The 16,803-nt window shown below is 33.7% G+C and overlaps 1 long non-coding RNA gene across 4 annotated transcripts; it reads right to left on the reverse strand.

Annotated features, from left to right (window-relative positions):
* Positions 1 to 675: 675 nt before the first annotated feature.
* On the reverse strand, positions 676 to 11,019 carry LOC148789418 (uncharacterized). Of its 4 annotated transcripts, XR_016063921.1 has the most exons (10): positions 10,732 to 11,019; positions 8,863 to 8,971; positions 8,329 to 8,405; positions 7,386 to 7,507; positions 7,073 to 7,300; positions 5,828 to 5,917; positions 4,156 to 4,208; positions 2,081 to 2,251; positions 1,697 to 1,832; positions 676 to 1,599 (listed from the first exon to the last, which is right to left on the reverse strand). It is a non-coding gene; the product is annotated as an uncharacterized LOC148789418 (long non-coding RNA). The 4 variants fall into 4 exon arrangements; XR_016063930.1 differs by lacking the exon at positions 4,156 to 4,208 and having other exon boundaries at positions 680 to 1,599; positions 7,386 to 7,461; XR_016063925.1 differs by lacking the exon at positions 4,156 to 4,208 and having other exon boundaries at positions 683 to 1,599.
* Positions 11,020 to 16,803: the final 5,784 nt, after the last annotated feature.

Below are 16,803 nucleotides of genomic sequence, written 5' to 3' on the forward strand. Positions count from 1 at the left end.
ATTGCATCTTTAGAAAATCCGTTCTAGTAATCTGAAAAAAAAAATAGAAGACAAGACAACCATATAAGAAACCCTAACATTTACAAAATGGTTGTTGCGGCACAACAGTATGTAGCAGACATAATTAGCAAACAGCAAAATTTCTACTGTGGAAACGAAAATCTACTGCATATTTTGATGCACCATAATTAGAATTCTCGTGATTCTGCTACTGCAGAATTGTTCTTCTGCAGCAACACAATTCAATTGTGCAACAGAATCTAATTAAACATCCCTAATGCACAATGGAAATATAACATTTCAAAGGTTGTAGTAGAATTTGATTTTGAATTCTGCAATTCTTCTAATTCTCGAGCAACAGAATGCAGACTCAATGCAATTTTACAGAAAAATTCATTTATAAATCACACAAGCACAAGAGAATGTTAAGAGCTTCAAGAATCTTACTTTAGTAACACTTTTCCACTTGCCCCTCTTCCTTAGGATTCTCAACCTTCGGTTTTAAATCTCTCCCTATGCCACAAGCGGCATTCACTCTTTCCCCATTTGTGAATAACTTTGGCGTATCCACATGAAAAGAAAGTTCATGAGTTTGTGTACAAAAAAGAAACAAAAGCAACACTACAGAAATAGAAGGATCATAATTTAAACAGCTTTGTGATCACCAACTACTTGTTTAGCTTACATAGGCCAAAAAAAATCCATATAAATAAGAAAAATTAAATCACATGAGCAAATTGGAAGCTGAGTTCAATCAGCACACTTTGCACGATCAGCCTCATTTTGCAGCATAATGAGCAAATTTTGCTGCTGAATCAACTTATTCTTCAGCAAAATTTTGCAGAAATAGATGCATCAAAATAAGCCAAATCCAGTTGCAAAATTCTTTTGTTGAGTTCTTGAAACAAACAACAAAGAAAGTCTTGAACACATAATTTCGACGATGAGTGAGTGTGGAGAGCTATTTGACCTAACGCGTGTCTCGTGCTTGGTAACACTCTAACCAACTCGTCTACTAATTGAAGTGCTTGAACCTTTTTTATTCTAGAGGAAGCACTTCCTTATCATCAAAGAATGGTAGGAGAGAAAAGCTCGAAGCAAGTTTGTTGTTATAGACTGATTAGATATTCTTGCTTCAAAAGCTGCTCAAAATTTTGAATTTCAACCTTTTTTGTTCTTATTGTCATACTTTATATCATTTATCCGTCAATATGAAGGTCCTTTTATATTTTACCAATATATGAAAGACAGTTAGATCGAGATATATTTGAGGAATTGCAACCTATTCAAACTAAATACCAAACTATTCCACAAAGGCAATGCAATTAATAAACTTTCAACCCAAAATCAAGAGTTAAAGCACAAGAATGGTCACTTGAACTGGCAACATAAACTCAAGGTAGCCCCAAAAATGAGGAACACGAGAGCACAACTGTTAATTGAAACCATAAATTACAGAAATGCACCTAAAAAATAATTCGAGTTGTTCCATCCCATTTTGGCCAAAATGGCCAACGATACTCAATTCCAGCAGTGATGTGCCCAATCATATGGCCGTTACTGTAAGCATGATTTCCATGAACAAGTGTTCCTGGCATTCTTGAATTCGGATAGTGGAAGAAACAAAAATCAGTTTATGTAATAGGCATATCAAGTGAATAATGAGTTGGACATTCGGCAACAAGACATTAGGCACCTGAATCATGATTGCTCTTGATGCCCTCTTATCATCTCCTTCAATCCACGGATGAGTGTAGTTTATCCTAAATATGGAATCAATTTGCCCCCTCTCCAGCCACGGATTAAGTTTACCGTTTCTTCCAAAGAGGTTTCTGCGATAAATCACATTGTTGCAAACAAAAATATTAAACTTTTTTGTTGATAAGTTACAAGAACCTAAAGTGATAAGGACGAGTACAGCATAAGTGAAATCATAGCTTGGTTGCATTACCACATTGGAAACTAAAGAGGAACTCTAAATGGATGAAAACTATTTAGTGAACTGGTTTGAATCTTAATATCCTTCAAACTGAACAAGTGAAAATTGCACATGTGAAACTGCTCATTCTAACATAATTACCTCGCAATCAGAACAGCTACAGGCCCTCTTGTCATTGTGCACACAGAATCCAATCGAGTAAACCATAGTAGTCAGTAGCGCACGGCACACAATGGCGTCAAGGGCTCCTGAAGGCATGGCAAACGGTGCAGCGCGCGCCTTTCGTAGGATGACGCAAATATAAGAAATAACCTATACATTTATATAATTAGTATTATTTTGACTAGATTAAGTTATAAGGAGTTAAATAAGACATACAAAATACGGTATGCTCTTAACTTTGATAATCTAAATGTGGAAGTCTATGAGTCCATAATAAATACCGACATAAACATACAATAAAATATTGTAATTAATCATCCCAAAAAGAACACTAATAAAACAACTAAAGCACTTAGACATTAATAAAATCACATCAAATTCAATGATTCAATCGGCATAATTAGAGCTTGTACTGCTGTACATGCCAAAGATTTACACTTCATGAATTTAGAAAAAAAGTCTTCCCATAAATAAACGGTGAACAGCAGCGGCACATTACTATGGAAGAGAAGAAGAAGAGAAGAATTGAGAAAAAGATGCATTGGCAGAGGAAGAAGAGAGAAGTGAATAAAGAAGAGTCAAGAATGATAGTTACCCATGCATGCAAAGTACATATAATTTGATGAAATTCCTTTTTTAATAGGGTTTCTTTTATTTCATGGGCTTGGGCAGCCTAGCTAGGAGCCGGCCGCCCAGGCCCTGGCAATGCCAAAATGGCGCCCAGGCGTGCACGATGGAGAAGCCATGGAGAAGGCGCACGCCATTGGCGCCGTATGGCGCGAGGGGCGCCATGGCGCTTTATTGACTACACTGGTTAGAGGTCATTCAATTCCTTTCTGCAAAGATTTAAACATATCTATATGGATGATTAATTCGATGACTGGCAGGAAGATTCTATGACCAAGATCTAATCAAACCAAACAGGAAGATTATTTACTAGGATCCAATCAAAATGACCTAAAAAATACATATATTATAATTTTTGGGAATAAACATTAGTTTTGCAAAACCAAAATGTGGTGATCGCATCGCCAAACAGTTTCCATATGACCCAGCATCAGTGTACTAACAGGTTCGGTATAATGTAAATATGAGAACAGAACATTAGGCCCACATCAAGGCAATATCATGAATGAAATGGAAGCAATACAGTAGAAATCAAGTTGAGAACTTTGACACCCATGATCATTCAGTAAATTAAGAGAAATGTCTCAAAACAATGAAAATATGGCCAGTAATTACGTGGAGTCACAACAACTTTTTCAGTCTCCACCTTCAGCCGCTTATCGATTTATGGAAACTTTTGTATTATCTAAAAATTGACCAGTTACAAATAACCATGCACAAAAGATACCACTTCACATGCTGGAAAGTGGCTCGCTTAGAAATTCACATGTGGCATTTGCAAGAGGAAATAGCATGCAGTCCTGATAAATTTCACTCACAAACTCCAAAAGGGAGACAAAAGGTTCCCGCACAGTTTCGTAAGTTTCTTGAGGATGGCCACTGCCTTCAATCATCTGATTGTGTGGCAGTAGGGTGGTATGGACTAAGCATAGCAATAGCCTTCTCTTTTGCTTCATTTACCCGTCAAATTATTTTTCAATCAAAGAAGCAATGTCAGCAATTATTGTATACTTAGCATTCTTATAAAGCACACTGAAGTTACAGCAAAGCAAAAGCTGTATCATTTTATATGAACGAAAAACTTTTGCATTATTATTGTTTAAATTTCTACTCAATAAAGCCTTGCCCTAGCCTCATCCCAAACTAACATTAGTCCATTGCAGGAATCCTCTTTCCACTCATGAGATCAAGGACCATTCCAAAGTTAAGCCACGAAGACTCAAATCCTAAAGTACCTCATGCTAGATGATTTTGGGTAGACATCTTCCTCTAGCTTTGTCCATAATACAAGTTCCTGACTTTCCCAACTGCTGTTCACTGACGTAGCTTTCAATCCCAAAAACTATATCTCATTTAATTGACTAGTAAATATGGCATTATCAATTGCATCTCTTGGTATTCGACCAGAAATCAGATGACATTCCTACCTCAGCTATACATACTTTGTCATGGACTTGCTTTAAGAGGTGTATATTTGGTCCTACACAACAAATCAAGACATGCCAAGTTATAAATGAAAAATTAATTAAACAACCCTAAGGCTTGCCATAATTTAGAAAGACTCGTTATTTAATAATTACACCAACACCCCCGGTCAAAGACTGCACCAAAAGCAGATGATTTCATTTGAAATGACCTTGACGTGAATTATTCATCCAAAGAAAAGGAAAAAATAACCAAAATATCAAATTGAGTGTCCAAACTATCCCTAGAGGTTCTTTCTCATATTTATGTCAAACATAAAGGGAGAGTTTAGATGGCCTTTCTGTAATTACATCAATCTTCAATGAGAATTATGTAAAAACTCTATTTAAACCCCTCTTCCTTCATTGTGCTCATCCCCCCCCCCCCACAAAAAAAAATAAATAATTGCAAACAACTAGACCAGAAATGAAAATGAAAGGGTGAAATGACAAAGAAAACAAGAAACTCAAAAGGAAAGTGGAAAAGATAAAATTACATGCAGTCACGCCCCTTAAAAAGTTCTTTCATGATCTTACCCAGAACCCTCACATGACCAAGTATACACAAGAATAAAACAGTTTTGGTCCAAAACACTCTGACGGTGATTAAAAGAACATGCAGGGGCAAAATCAACTTTTCCAAGCATTTTTATGATGAAATCAACATTTCTGGGATAGAAGTTCGACCAGCAGGGAAATATATAGGAAAAATATAACTGACAATAGTATGTAATCATTGAATCTGTAATTATGTCAAATCTCAAAGGATGACTATGTAATTATCCTTTTTATGTGAAGTATCTCGAAAACACAAAAATAGACATGAGAACTCATTTGAAAGTAACAAATAAGCTCTCTCATGACAATAAGGTTCCCACAACCTATCTAGTAGCTTCAACATGAAAGCGGCCTACTGTCACATTCACAACTACCAAGAAACTGAATACATAGACCATTAATTGATGTAGACCAAATAAACGTAAATAAAATGATAATGGACTTTTATAGAGTTGCAAACCAACTCAACTTGCTACCCCAAAATTTATTTCATTGCCTAATACGAATTCTATGTTGACATGGAGATTCTTTTTTCCATCATGAATCGTCTCAGTCAACCCCTCCCTCAAAGACGACTCACTAGTACTCATTAAATTGCATGTCCTAATCAGTGTGCTAGTACCATTCTTAAATTGCAAAATAACATCTTAATTAAGTCTTCGCGCTATATCAACGTCAGCCTACTCTTTCACAAGTCTCTGTTTCTTACTTCATCTTCTTCTAGTAATCCAAGTCCACCTTAATATATACATGTTAAGGGTAACATGGATGTTTTTTATCCAAGAGGATCATTACAATACCAGCATTATTGGAACTTCCTACAGAACCTGGAGGGAATTTGTTTACCAGTGACCACATGACCCCCAACTCTATTATTCTCCACTTGACAATCAGCCCTAACTTCAGTAACTTGCACCCTTTTGGTTATCAATCGCATGAATCAGAAACATAAATAAAACATACGATAAAACTACAAACTTGTACCACATTTGAAGAAGCTAAAACATTTAAGCCAAATGAGTTCTCAATATTCAATGAAGATTGATGCATGACAGCAAACAAATCATAATCAACTAACCTTGTCTCTGGCAAGTGGATGAGAAAGAAAGCATGCCATTTGCTTGTGAAGATAAGCATTGTACATGTAGACCATATCCTCATCATCATTCTGCATGAAAAGACACAACTGCAATTGATGGCCAGCCGAAGGACATAGATATAGAAAAACAATCTAAGAGCTACTTAAGGTCAACCAAATATCAATTTAGATAAAGGTGGTGCCACTTGTTTTATTAAGGAAAGGGATGATATAGTATAGCCTTAAGATTCAAGCATGACATGCAAATGTACATGTATAGCAAGGGAGACACCAACTTAAGAAAGAAAAAATAAGGGGAGAAAACTCAGCACCTGTTATAGCAATATTTACTTAAGTTCTGGAGAGCATTTACCAAATGAAGCACTAGTGGTCAACTTAATATGTTCTAAAAATTCAAAGGTCGGTATCTAATAATTTAATTAAGGTGCAGAACAGATGAGACAAGCCATTGGTTTTGGTTAAACAGTTCGCAGCGAATTAGTACACGCGAGACTTGAGAATACAGGAATAGAGCTCCTTAGGTTTGAATAAAATGGAATGAAGCAAAAACCATAAGAGAAGTTTTAATACATGCATAACATGTTTCAAAGCCTTCAGTTACGAAACGCAAATTCCAAGCAAGAACCATCCTTCAGTTTTTATTGGAGAGAGTGAAACAAAAGGAAGAAAATAAAGGAAAGAAAAATAAATTTTCTTTCACAAAAAAAAATACTGATATCTCTCTTCACTTTTGCTGAAGTTCACTTATCAAACTTTCCATTACTTCAAGTCACTCCAATGGAGCAAGTCATAAACCAACCTTCAGGATTGGTATATGCTACAGAAAACAACTATTCAGGCCCAGATGTAGCCAAGTGATTAAACGGAACTATCCTCAACATAAGAATTGCATGATGCAGACACCTACTTTCCCAAAGGTTGAAGCCAATTCAAAACAAGATGATACCATCAAATGTTGCGTCCATCCCTAACTTTCTTAGGATGAAAGAACTCAAAACTACTTCTAGGTAGGTTCTGGAGATTGCATAAAAACCAAATATTTTTCTATAAAGAATTCATCCACAGAGAACAAATAGGGTATGACACAACATCAGTTTAGGACTAGTCATGATCCTTCAACCAGGAAGTTTTCATTCCAGTCAAGAGCATGATTAAAATTAGATGATGGAGCTTGCAATACCACCTCTGGTGTCAAATTAGCTTTCAGAAAGATTAATCACCAACCTGATATGCTGCTGCATGAAAGATCTTATCCAGCCAAAACTAGAAAACGTTATTGGCAAAACCGACGTCCAAACATGAGCAAACACTTTTCATATCATTAGACAAAGTACTTGTCAGTGCCTCATTTGCATCATTTACATCTTCTACCATAATCAAATGTACAACCCATTGAAGCCTTACACAATCAACAAAGCCTTCAACTACAGTATCATTTCCAGCAACCATCACCTGGAAGAAGCACTGGATCCAGTAAGGTTCATGATGTCATAGACACAGGTACAGTGTCAAACAAATAGGTAAGGTTTTATCATACAATCTCATGAAATTCATGCCTAAAAGAAGCATCCTAGGACAAGACTGGCGCTTTGTTTGGTACTGTGCTCAAAGATCTGATATGAAAGCGATGACAAGAGAGAATAGAAGGTTATATGCTATCTGCACAAACAAAGAGAACTTTGCATTATCAGTAATAACAAAATAGAAAAATGACATAAACAGGAAAGACGCATTCAAAATTTCCTAACCAAACAAGAATCAAAAATGAAAAAGGAAGGAAAAAGCAAGCAAGTGTAAATAAACAATTCGATTTTAACAAAACAGATACTAGTTTATTGATGGAGGAACTTTTGGCTCTAGCATATTCATGCTCCACGTAAATATGAAACTTACAGTGCTTTTGCATATAAAATAAATTGCAGATGACCTTAAACCATATTGTAAGAAATTGGTTGAACACTTGCAGAAAAATCATACCATGAAGAAATCTATAAGCAAAATTTCATGGTAAGCCTATAACAATACATATTCTTTCTATATGGTCATCAGCAAATATAAAATAGAATATACCGCATGTACGCTAGAACATACAGAAGTTCCCACGCTATTAGAAAATGAGTACCGGTCATCAATTCTTTGTTCTCACTTCTCAATCTGTATTAACATTATATAACTGTATTTAACCTATGTAATTAGTACAGTGGGATGGATATCTGTAATAAACATAAATAAATCCCAGTCAAGGGAAGAAAATAAATTTAATGTAAACCTTTATAGTAATGGCCGAGGGAAACTTGAAAGAGCACTAAGTCAGTATAGATTAAGAAAAGGATAATCTCTCCGAGATACATAGACAACTGAAATAAATGTTATGTGAGTACATTTGAACTGCATGCACCTAATGTATAACCAAACTCTAAAATTCCTTAGTGCAACTAAGGTGCACTATAAAATACAGAACAAGATAAGAAGATACGGACCTGATGCTTCAAGGAGTCCAAACCCCCACTGAGTTCTGCGGCATTCTCTTTCAAAGCAGAAAATATGTCTTTAGAGCCTGCAAGAAGCAAATGCTATCAGATCATTTACGTCAGTTCTTTCAAAGAGAAGCCCAGAAATATGTTGAGCACCCCTCCTATCCTAGCTCTTTTAGAATCACTTCATTTATCACATTGAAGCATGAGATAGAAATCATCTAGCTGTTCATGACAAATCACAGGCAGCAAACCAAGAGGAATATTTTGATGCACCACAATTAGAATTCTCGTGATTCTGCTACTGCAGAATTGAGCTTCTGCAGCAACACAATTCAATTGTGCAGCAGAATCCAATTAAACAGCCCTAATGCACAATGGAAATATAAGATTTCAAAGGTTGCAGTAGAATTTGATTTTGAGTTCTGCAATTCTTCTAATTCTCAAGCAACAGAATGCAGACTCAATGCAATTTTACAGAAAAATTCATTTACACATCATAAAAGCACAAGAGAGAGTTAAGAGTTTCAAAGTTCTTACTTGAGTAACACTTTTCCACTTGCCCCTCTTCCTTTGGATTCTTAACCTTGTGTTCTCAATCTCTCCCTACGCCAATAGCAGCGTTCATTCTTTCTCAATTTGTGAATAACTTTGGTGTATCCACATGAAAATAAAGCTCATGAGTTTGTGTACAAACAATAAAAAAAAGCTATTGCACACAAATAGAAGAAACATAATTCAAACAACTTTGTGATCATCAATAGCTTGTTTAGCTTACATAGGCAAAAAACAATCTATATAAATAGGAAAAATCAAATCATTTTACAATAGAGAATTGAAGACACATATTTCTTGGTAAAACTGAAAATTGAAAGTGAAAACATATAAACAAAGAAGGTTTAATTTTTACAACAATATCGTATGGTGAAATTATGTTCATTGTCGAACATGTGCCTCTAGATCCAACTGGTTCAAATGCCAATGAACTGTGTCCTATATTTTGTTCTGAGTAATTTTAGTACGATAAGCATGTACTTTAGATGCAGCATTGTTAGTAGTCAATTAGTTGAAAGTGCATTGGTCACAAAGTTCCAACCACAGATGTCTACAAATATTCACAAATCATGAAATAAAAGGAAATGAAAAATAATGGTCAGAATTCAGAAATTGGGACAGGTACTGATTAATCGAATGCCCGAGATATCTTACATAATAAAGACGGGTATAAGTAAAATTACAATGACATAGATATGAACTGGAAAATGGAAAAAAGGAAAAAGGCAAGGAGCTCTCATTAGAGAAGAAGGCTATATAGTTCTCACTGATTCAATATCTCTAATATACAATTTTAGCATGGGCATACTGCATTGAAATATAGACCTTCCGAAAATAGTTGTCAATTATTAACTAGTATTAATTAACTTCAACGAGTAAAATATATAACCTGGATGGCATAAATTACGGATATATGACTTATCCAGAAAAATGTACCATCTACATTGCAGTAGCAATGATTTTGACATCGAAGCATGATACATGCAGCAGAATTCAGAATAACCGAAAAAATGGTTCAACAAGGATTTGATCTTTCCCTTATGATCTAGAGTATGGCACACTCATCAACCATATTAATAAAATTCTTAGATAAATTATAATGCGAAATTCTCCTCAAATTTCAGTTAATAAAATTGTTCATTTGTGAAATTCAGTCCTATTTTAGTATGATTAAAATAAATAGAAATACTAACTTGCTTTTTCTTTTAAAATACATAGTACTGACTTGATAACATAATTTCCAATTTTCACATGTAAAAGTATTATATTCGTAAATAATTAAGTACCTTGTATTGTTATAACTTTGAATCTGTATGAAGAATTCTGTAAGTGAGTGATATTTTGTCGAACTATAGCAAATAACACCCAAATTCAGACTTTAAGAGCAATCAGCATTGCGAATCCTCAATTTGTAATATGCATGCAACTAACCACCATAGAACCAACAATGAAATAATCTAAAAGTCAAGGGATAACATGCATGTGTCTGTCTTTTACCAGTAAAACAAATAAATACATCATATAACTGCAAATAGGATAAAAAGAGTGGGAATAAAAGAGATAGACAGCAAAATCCCCTTCCTCACACACCATTCTTCCAACAACAAACAGATAGATGCATACACCCTTACATATCCCTGAAACAGTTGTAAGGAATCATGGTACTATTCCCTCAAAGAAGCACTCTCTTTACAACTCTCAACTCTCCTCTGAAACTCCTCCACATCAAATCCACCATCAAATGGAGAAACCCTTTTCACCAAAAATTCAAGAAATGAACTGAAGAAACCCTCTTCACCAAAAATTCAAGAAATGAAATGAAAGGAAGAGTAAGATGATTTTGAGTATTTTTACCAGTGGACTTTTCTTTCTCGGATTTTTCTATCTTGTACCCAACCTACGCCGTTTCTTCTCCTACTGACGCTGCCTTGCACAGGGGCACCATCACGCCCCATCACGTTCGCCTTCTTGACTCGCCCATCCAGGGCACACTCCACCGTAGCCCCTTCACCGAGACTACGCATGCAGATTGGTGAACGAAACGCCATTTTCTTGATTTTCTTCCCTCTGTTTTTCTGGGTGAAAAGGGAACATAGGAAAGGAGAAACGAATGTGAGGGGGAACATGTCATTCTGCTGGGAAGAGGACGGTGTCGATGATTTTATCAGTGAACTTTCCAGGTAAATTAAGTTTTATTAATAAAACAAGATCGTACAATACAACAGTGCTCAACTAGTGGTTTCTCCCTGCCAAGTGATACGCCATAATTTATATAACGCACATGAACTTTCACTTTCTTGATTTACAGCATGGTGAGACGGGGGAGGAGGGGGGTTTGATGAGGGTTTCTCAATAGCGATTTGGAGGGGATAAGGGAATGGGTAATTTTCTATGTTATAATAATACCCTTTTTGTTTCTTTCTAATATCTTTTTATCCTTAAATTTTGGTGTTATGATTATTTTGATAAATAGAAAGTTTAGCAAATTTTTGTTATGAATTAATTGAAATTTATGTTTTCTGTGTCCTTTTAATTTTGATTTCTAGTGTAAATACATTACAATTTATACTTAGTCGTTATGGCACGTTATCCCTGCATGCATATAATGAGTAACTATTTATACTTTAAAATATATTATAAATAAGAATAAGATACATAAACCAACACATCATATTTTTTAAAAAATAAATAAATAATTAATTAAAAATAAACGAATTTAACGATATTATCCACTCCAAAAAATTTTGTTGTCGTTGTTTTACAAACTAATGTTTGTGAGTGAAATTTTTCATATTAGTATAGATATATAATTAAAAATAGAATTTGAGTAGAAGTGGTTGAAAATGCATAAGGATATTTTTGCATTTAAAAAATTATTGTTGCGATGTAACTAACCGCTATTTGTGAGTGAAAATTGGGTATTCTTTTTTATATAGTATATATTGATAGAACTGATTTGCACAAAGAGACATACAACTATACATAAGTTTCTAGTCTTCTAGTAAGAATGTAGTGAGGTTGAGCTACTAATATTTTAATAAATCTTGATTTATTACTCACCATAAAATAAATGAATAATTACACCTCTCATCCCTAAGGTTTAATGTGATTATCGAAAAAATCCTGTGGTTTGTAAATTACAGTTAGTACTTTTAAGATTTGCTTCTATCTGACAAATATGTCACATCATTAGTCAAAATTCACTGAATTATTGATATTAACAAAAAAAACGAACGAAAAACAATATTTACCTTATATTGACTTATTACTAACTTATTGGATATTAAACAAGTATTCTCTAACTAAACTGCACTTGCAAGGGTGAAGATACACTTCCTCATACGTATTAACTTATGATGTATGGGGATAGTTTGGTCGTAAAAAAACTTGTTTAATCTATAATAAGTAAGTTATAAGTTAATCGGAGGTAAATATAAATTTTTATCTAATTTTTTTGTTGATATCAATAATTTTTGTGAATTTTAACTGTTGAAAGGACTTATTTTTTTATACAAAAGTAAATTTCAGGGGTACTGAATTTAATTTTTCAAATCATTAGGAGTCCACATGTAATTATACTAAACCTTAGCGGGCAACAGTGATAAATGTTCAAGGGAAGATTAAGATCTTATTAGCTGCCAATAAGATTTAACTATCCATTAGGGTTTTTTGGTCTGTATTGAGAGGGCGAATTCAAAGGAATTTGATTGAAAAATTTGATTTTGTTTACCCTAAATAGAACCAAAAATACCAATTTTAAGGTTCGTAGGTTAGATTTGGGGTTTGGATTTGAGGAGAAGGTGGAGCTGCATAGAGGTCGTTCGTGTTCTTGAAGAAGAATGGGTAAGTTTTTATTTTTTATTTATTTTGAGAAAAATATTGTGCTTCTTATAAGAGTTTTGTGGTTTTGTTTGAAAACATGTAGGGTTTTTATTTACATTTGATATGGTTACAGTTTTTTTTTTTCTATGTGTGTATTTTGTTGTTTACTAGTTGTTTAAAATATTTTTTCGTATTCTGGTTCCCCTCCTAATTTTTGTGTATTACTATTTTTGGTCCCTCCAGCTTTGTGTATTACAGTTTATAATTGTTTGTTTTTGTATTTCTTTTACTACTGAAAATGTTTAGATATGCTTTATTGTTAAATTTTTGCGGTTAATAACAGAAATATTTACAATTTTTGTAGTAATTAATTATCAATTTTATGTGTTATGGCTAAGTTAGTTTCTTAATTAATTTGCAGAGAATGGTTTTCGGAGACTATGCAGACTTTTTTGTGTGATTCGGTGGGGTTATAAAATGCGTACCAACCATTAGGTATGTTGGGGGGTATAAGATCTTTTTTCCATGAGTTGATCAAGAAAGATTATTCTATGATAACCTAATAACAATATACACTAAAGCTGGGGGCAAGGGTAGTAATGTAGTAATCTATTATTTACTTCCCCAAAAATTATTATGAATGTCTATAAAGATTGTAGAAGGGGATGAGGCTATTAGAGAATTATTAAGAGACTATAAAGGCTGTAATGTATATCAATTTACATTGAAGAAAAAGCAGGCCCTTTGTTATTTATCGATGCTAGTGGTAATATTCTTAATTCTGAAGAACCTGTGCCATTATTATAGTATAGTATTGACGGTGCAAGGGATGAGGAAGGGATTGAGGCTGAGAATGAGAATGTAGGGATTGAGGAAGGGGTTGAGAATGAGGTGTTGGGGTTGAGGAAAGGCTTGAAGAAGGGGATGAGGCTGAGAATAAGGGAGTTGGGGTTGAGGAAGGGGTTGAGAATGAGGGGGTAGAGGCTGAGGCTAGGAATGTTGAGGAAGAGACTGAGGTTGTAGAGGGTGAGGAAGAGATTGAGGCTGTAGAGGGTGAGGAAGTAGGGGATGAGATAAGGGTGTTCTGGGGAGACTATGTTGATTGGGGTGGGGGTACAAGAAGATTTTCGAACTGAGGTGGAAATTGGGGTTGATGCAGAGGTTCAAACTGGGGTTGAGAATGAAGTGCAAAATGATGAGTCAGAATTAAATTCTAATTCATCATTAATGTTAATCAACACTTGAAAAACGATGTTCCACAAAGCTTCTTCAACTTATAGTGTTAACCAACACTTGAAAACAATGACTTAAGTTCAAAGAATATAGCCAAAAAGGGATGCAGAACAAACATCATATGAATGGTTGGATGAAATACCTTCAGTGTATTAGGCAAGATGCTTCTTTTGAATTAAGACAAGATGTGATGTTCTAGTAAATATTTTACGAGTTTGGCTATTTAAATTAGTGTCGAATTAAATATCACATTTTATATAAAAATGACATAGTTGGTTAATTAAATTATTAGATTGCTAGATTTAATTATTATTATAGTTAATTTACATAATTTCATCGGAATGATTAACCAAATACATAATTCTATATATTGTTGTTTAATTAAATTATATAGTAACAATAAATTGAAAAAACAATCATAGAAATGTTCAGAAAATTATATTTAAAAGATATCATGAAAATGAAGTTTTAATGGTAATATAATATAGAGATGTTGTTAAAAATGATAGTAATAAGCATATAAGGGGTTTGATTAAATGAATTCTTATGAGTTAGTTGATAAATTAAATATATACTTGGGAAGTTTAGAGAGTGTAGTTATTTAAAAGAAAACGAAACAGGGGTTTGAACTTTAAAATAAGTGAAATATTAAAATATTAGTGGAATATGTATGAACATTATCAATATTTTATTTAGAGTTTAAGATATTCTATATATTAATTATATGTATAAGTTTCTATTATAGGACATGACGACAAAATAGAGGGTTGAGCAGTCCCTTGTGTAAATTGAAGTATTTTGGAATTGAAGGTAAGTATAGTCAATTAGATATATATATATATATATATGTTTAGTACTATATATTATATATATATTGGTTTCTTATATTTGATCATGAACTTCGGTTTATATTAATATACGTGGATTTTGTATTTTGGTTGTTTATATAATTAGTTGGATTATTTATTGAATTACCTTAATACCGGTGGAATTGTTACTATGTGTCATGTGATTGTAACGTACGGACGTGAGAGGTATGATTATGTGATGATCGTATAATTGATTGTTGTATGAAATCAAATTGGGAAGTTATTATTGAAAAGTGAGTATTATAGAGAATAGAATGATGATCGTGAATTGAAATAAACGATGGTGCTTACCTAATTGGGAACATAGTCAATGGTTTATGATAATGTGATTGATGATGATATGATTAATGATGTAATATGAAAAATATATGATTCATGCTAGGTACCATAGCGGGTAAGGACCGGGTGGTGGGGAATGTCCTGTGTTGTTAGCTACACACCGGAGTAGTTTGGAGATACCATGTTTTGTTGTGATGTTTTGTGCTGATATTGCTACACACTGGAGTAGAGAGTGTGGGGATATCACATACAACAGGTATCTTGTGTTGTATATGATATGACATTGACCGAGATGATGATGACCACCAAAACCATTGATTAATATACTCCAATTAGAGTAAGTAGGGCCTTTAGTTAATAAACGGTAACATCAAATATTATGTCGTGGATTGATTTATAGTTGTGGGTATATATTATTCTTTACATCTGCTATTGCTATACGATGAATATTTATTAGTTGATGTGATTGCATTGTACATGACTTGCGGCCTGGGTGAACCTAAAGAGTCACACAAGTCCAAGTCTAGCTGAGGGTGAACCTAATGAGTCACACACAAATCACCATGGAATTGGTGGAATTAATTAAAGAAGAGATGAAGTAATTTAGTTGGATTAAATTAATTCAAGGAGAATATATAAATGGTTGGCTCATTTATTTAATAATCCATTTGATGGATGGCACAAGAATTAATTAATTGGATTAATTAATTTTTAGGCTTAACACCTTTAAATTAATTGGATTAATTTATTAGATTTGATTTAATTAATTGATTAGATCAATTAATTCGTGTTTGGGCTTAAATTTATTTAATTGAATTTAAATAAATCTTTGACTTAACTGGTTAAAATTAATTTAATTAATTATTGTCCAATGAACTTTGTTCGGGCTTAGTTTAATTTAATTAAATCAAGCCCGGTGCATATTTGAAGTCCAAGCCCATTTGAGGGAGGTTGGAGCAAGTTAAGAAGGAGTTGAAACTCCTGACTATGATGAACATGATGGAGTGGTTATTTCATCATGGTTGGAGGTTATATGCATGTGGTTGTATAGGTTGCCTTGAAGGCAAACTTGGTAGTTATTGAATTTTGAATTCAATTGTATGTGATATATAAAATTACACACATATCCAACATAATCTACCTCATAAGCCACGAATTTTGCTCTCTTTTTCTCTCTAAAAATATTCTTCTTTCGTTCTATATTGAATAGGATCCAAGTTAGAACATAAAATAATCCAAAAGCACTAAATAGTATTGTTGGTTTGGAGTTGTTTTTCTTCTTGTTCTTTGTTCTATCTAACAATAGAAAAAGAACTATATCTATTCCATTTTGTCGTGTGGACAACTTAGAGGAATTCAAATTTGAATTCTCAAATAAATGAGAGAACGAAAAGGGAACCACACACGTTGCTGCTGATTGTTTATATATTTGTTACTATGCTTTTCAATACCAAACTCCCGGGAATTTCAAAGGGAAGACCCCTTTGATTCGGTTTTTATTTTTTATTTTTTGTTTCACGCTTCCATCGTCTTCCCGGGTCATACCGATTCTCTTGTGATGGATTCCAAAGTTCTAAAAATATGCGATTTACACCAATTAGATTTCAAAACTTTTTTCTGAGAAGGAGAAAGACCACAAAAACTCTTTTATGGGATAAAATGAGCTTACTAGTTGCACGTTGGATTGGATCCAATGTGATATTTGCAGTTTATCTAAAAACAC

The sequence above is a fragment of the Sesamum indicum genome, linkage group LG1 (genome assembly GCF_026168435.1).
Source record: "Sesamum indicum cultivar Baizhima isolate 11 linkage group LG1, ASM2616843v1, whole genome shotgun sequence".
Lineage (NCBI taxonomy): Eukaryota > Viridiplantae > Streptophyta > Magnoliopsida > Lamiales > Pedaliaceae > Sesamum > Sesamum indicum.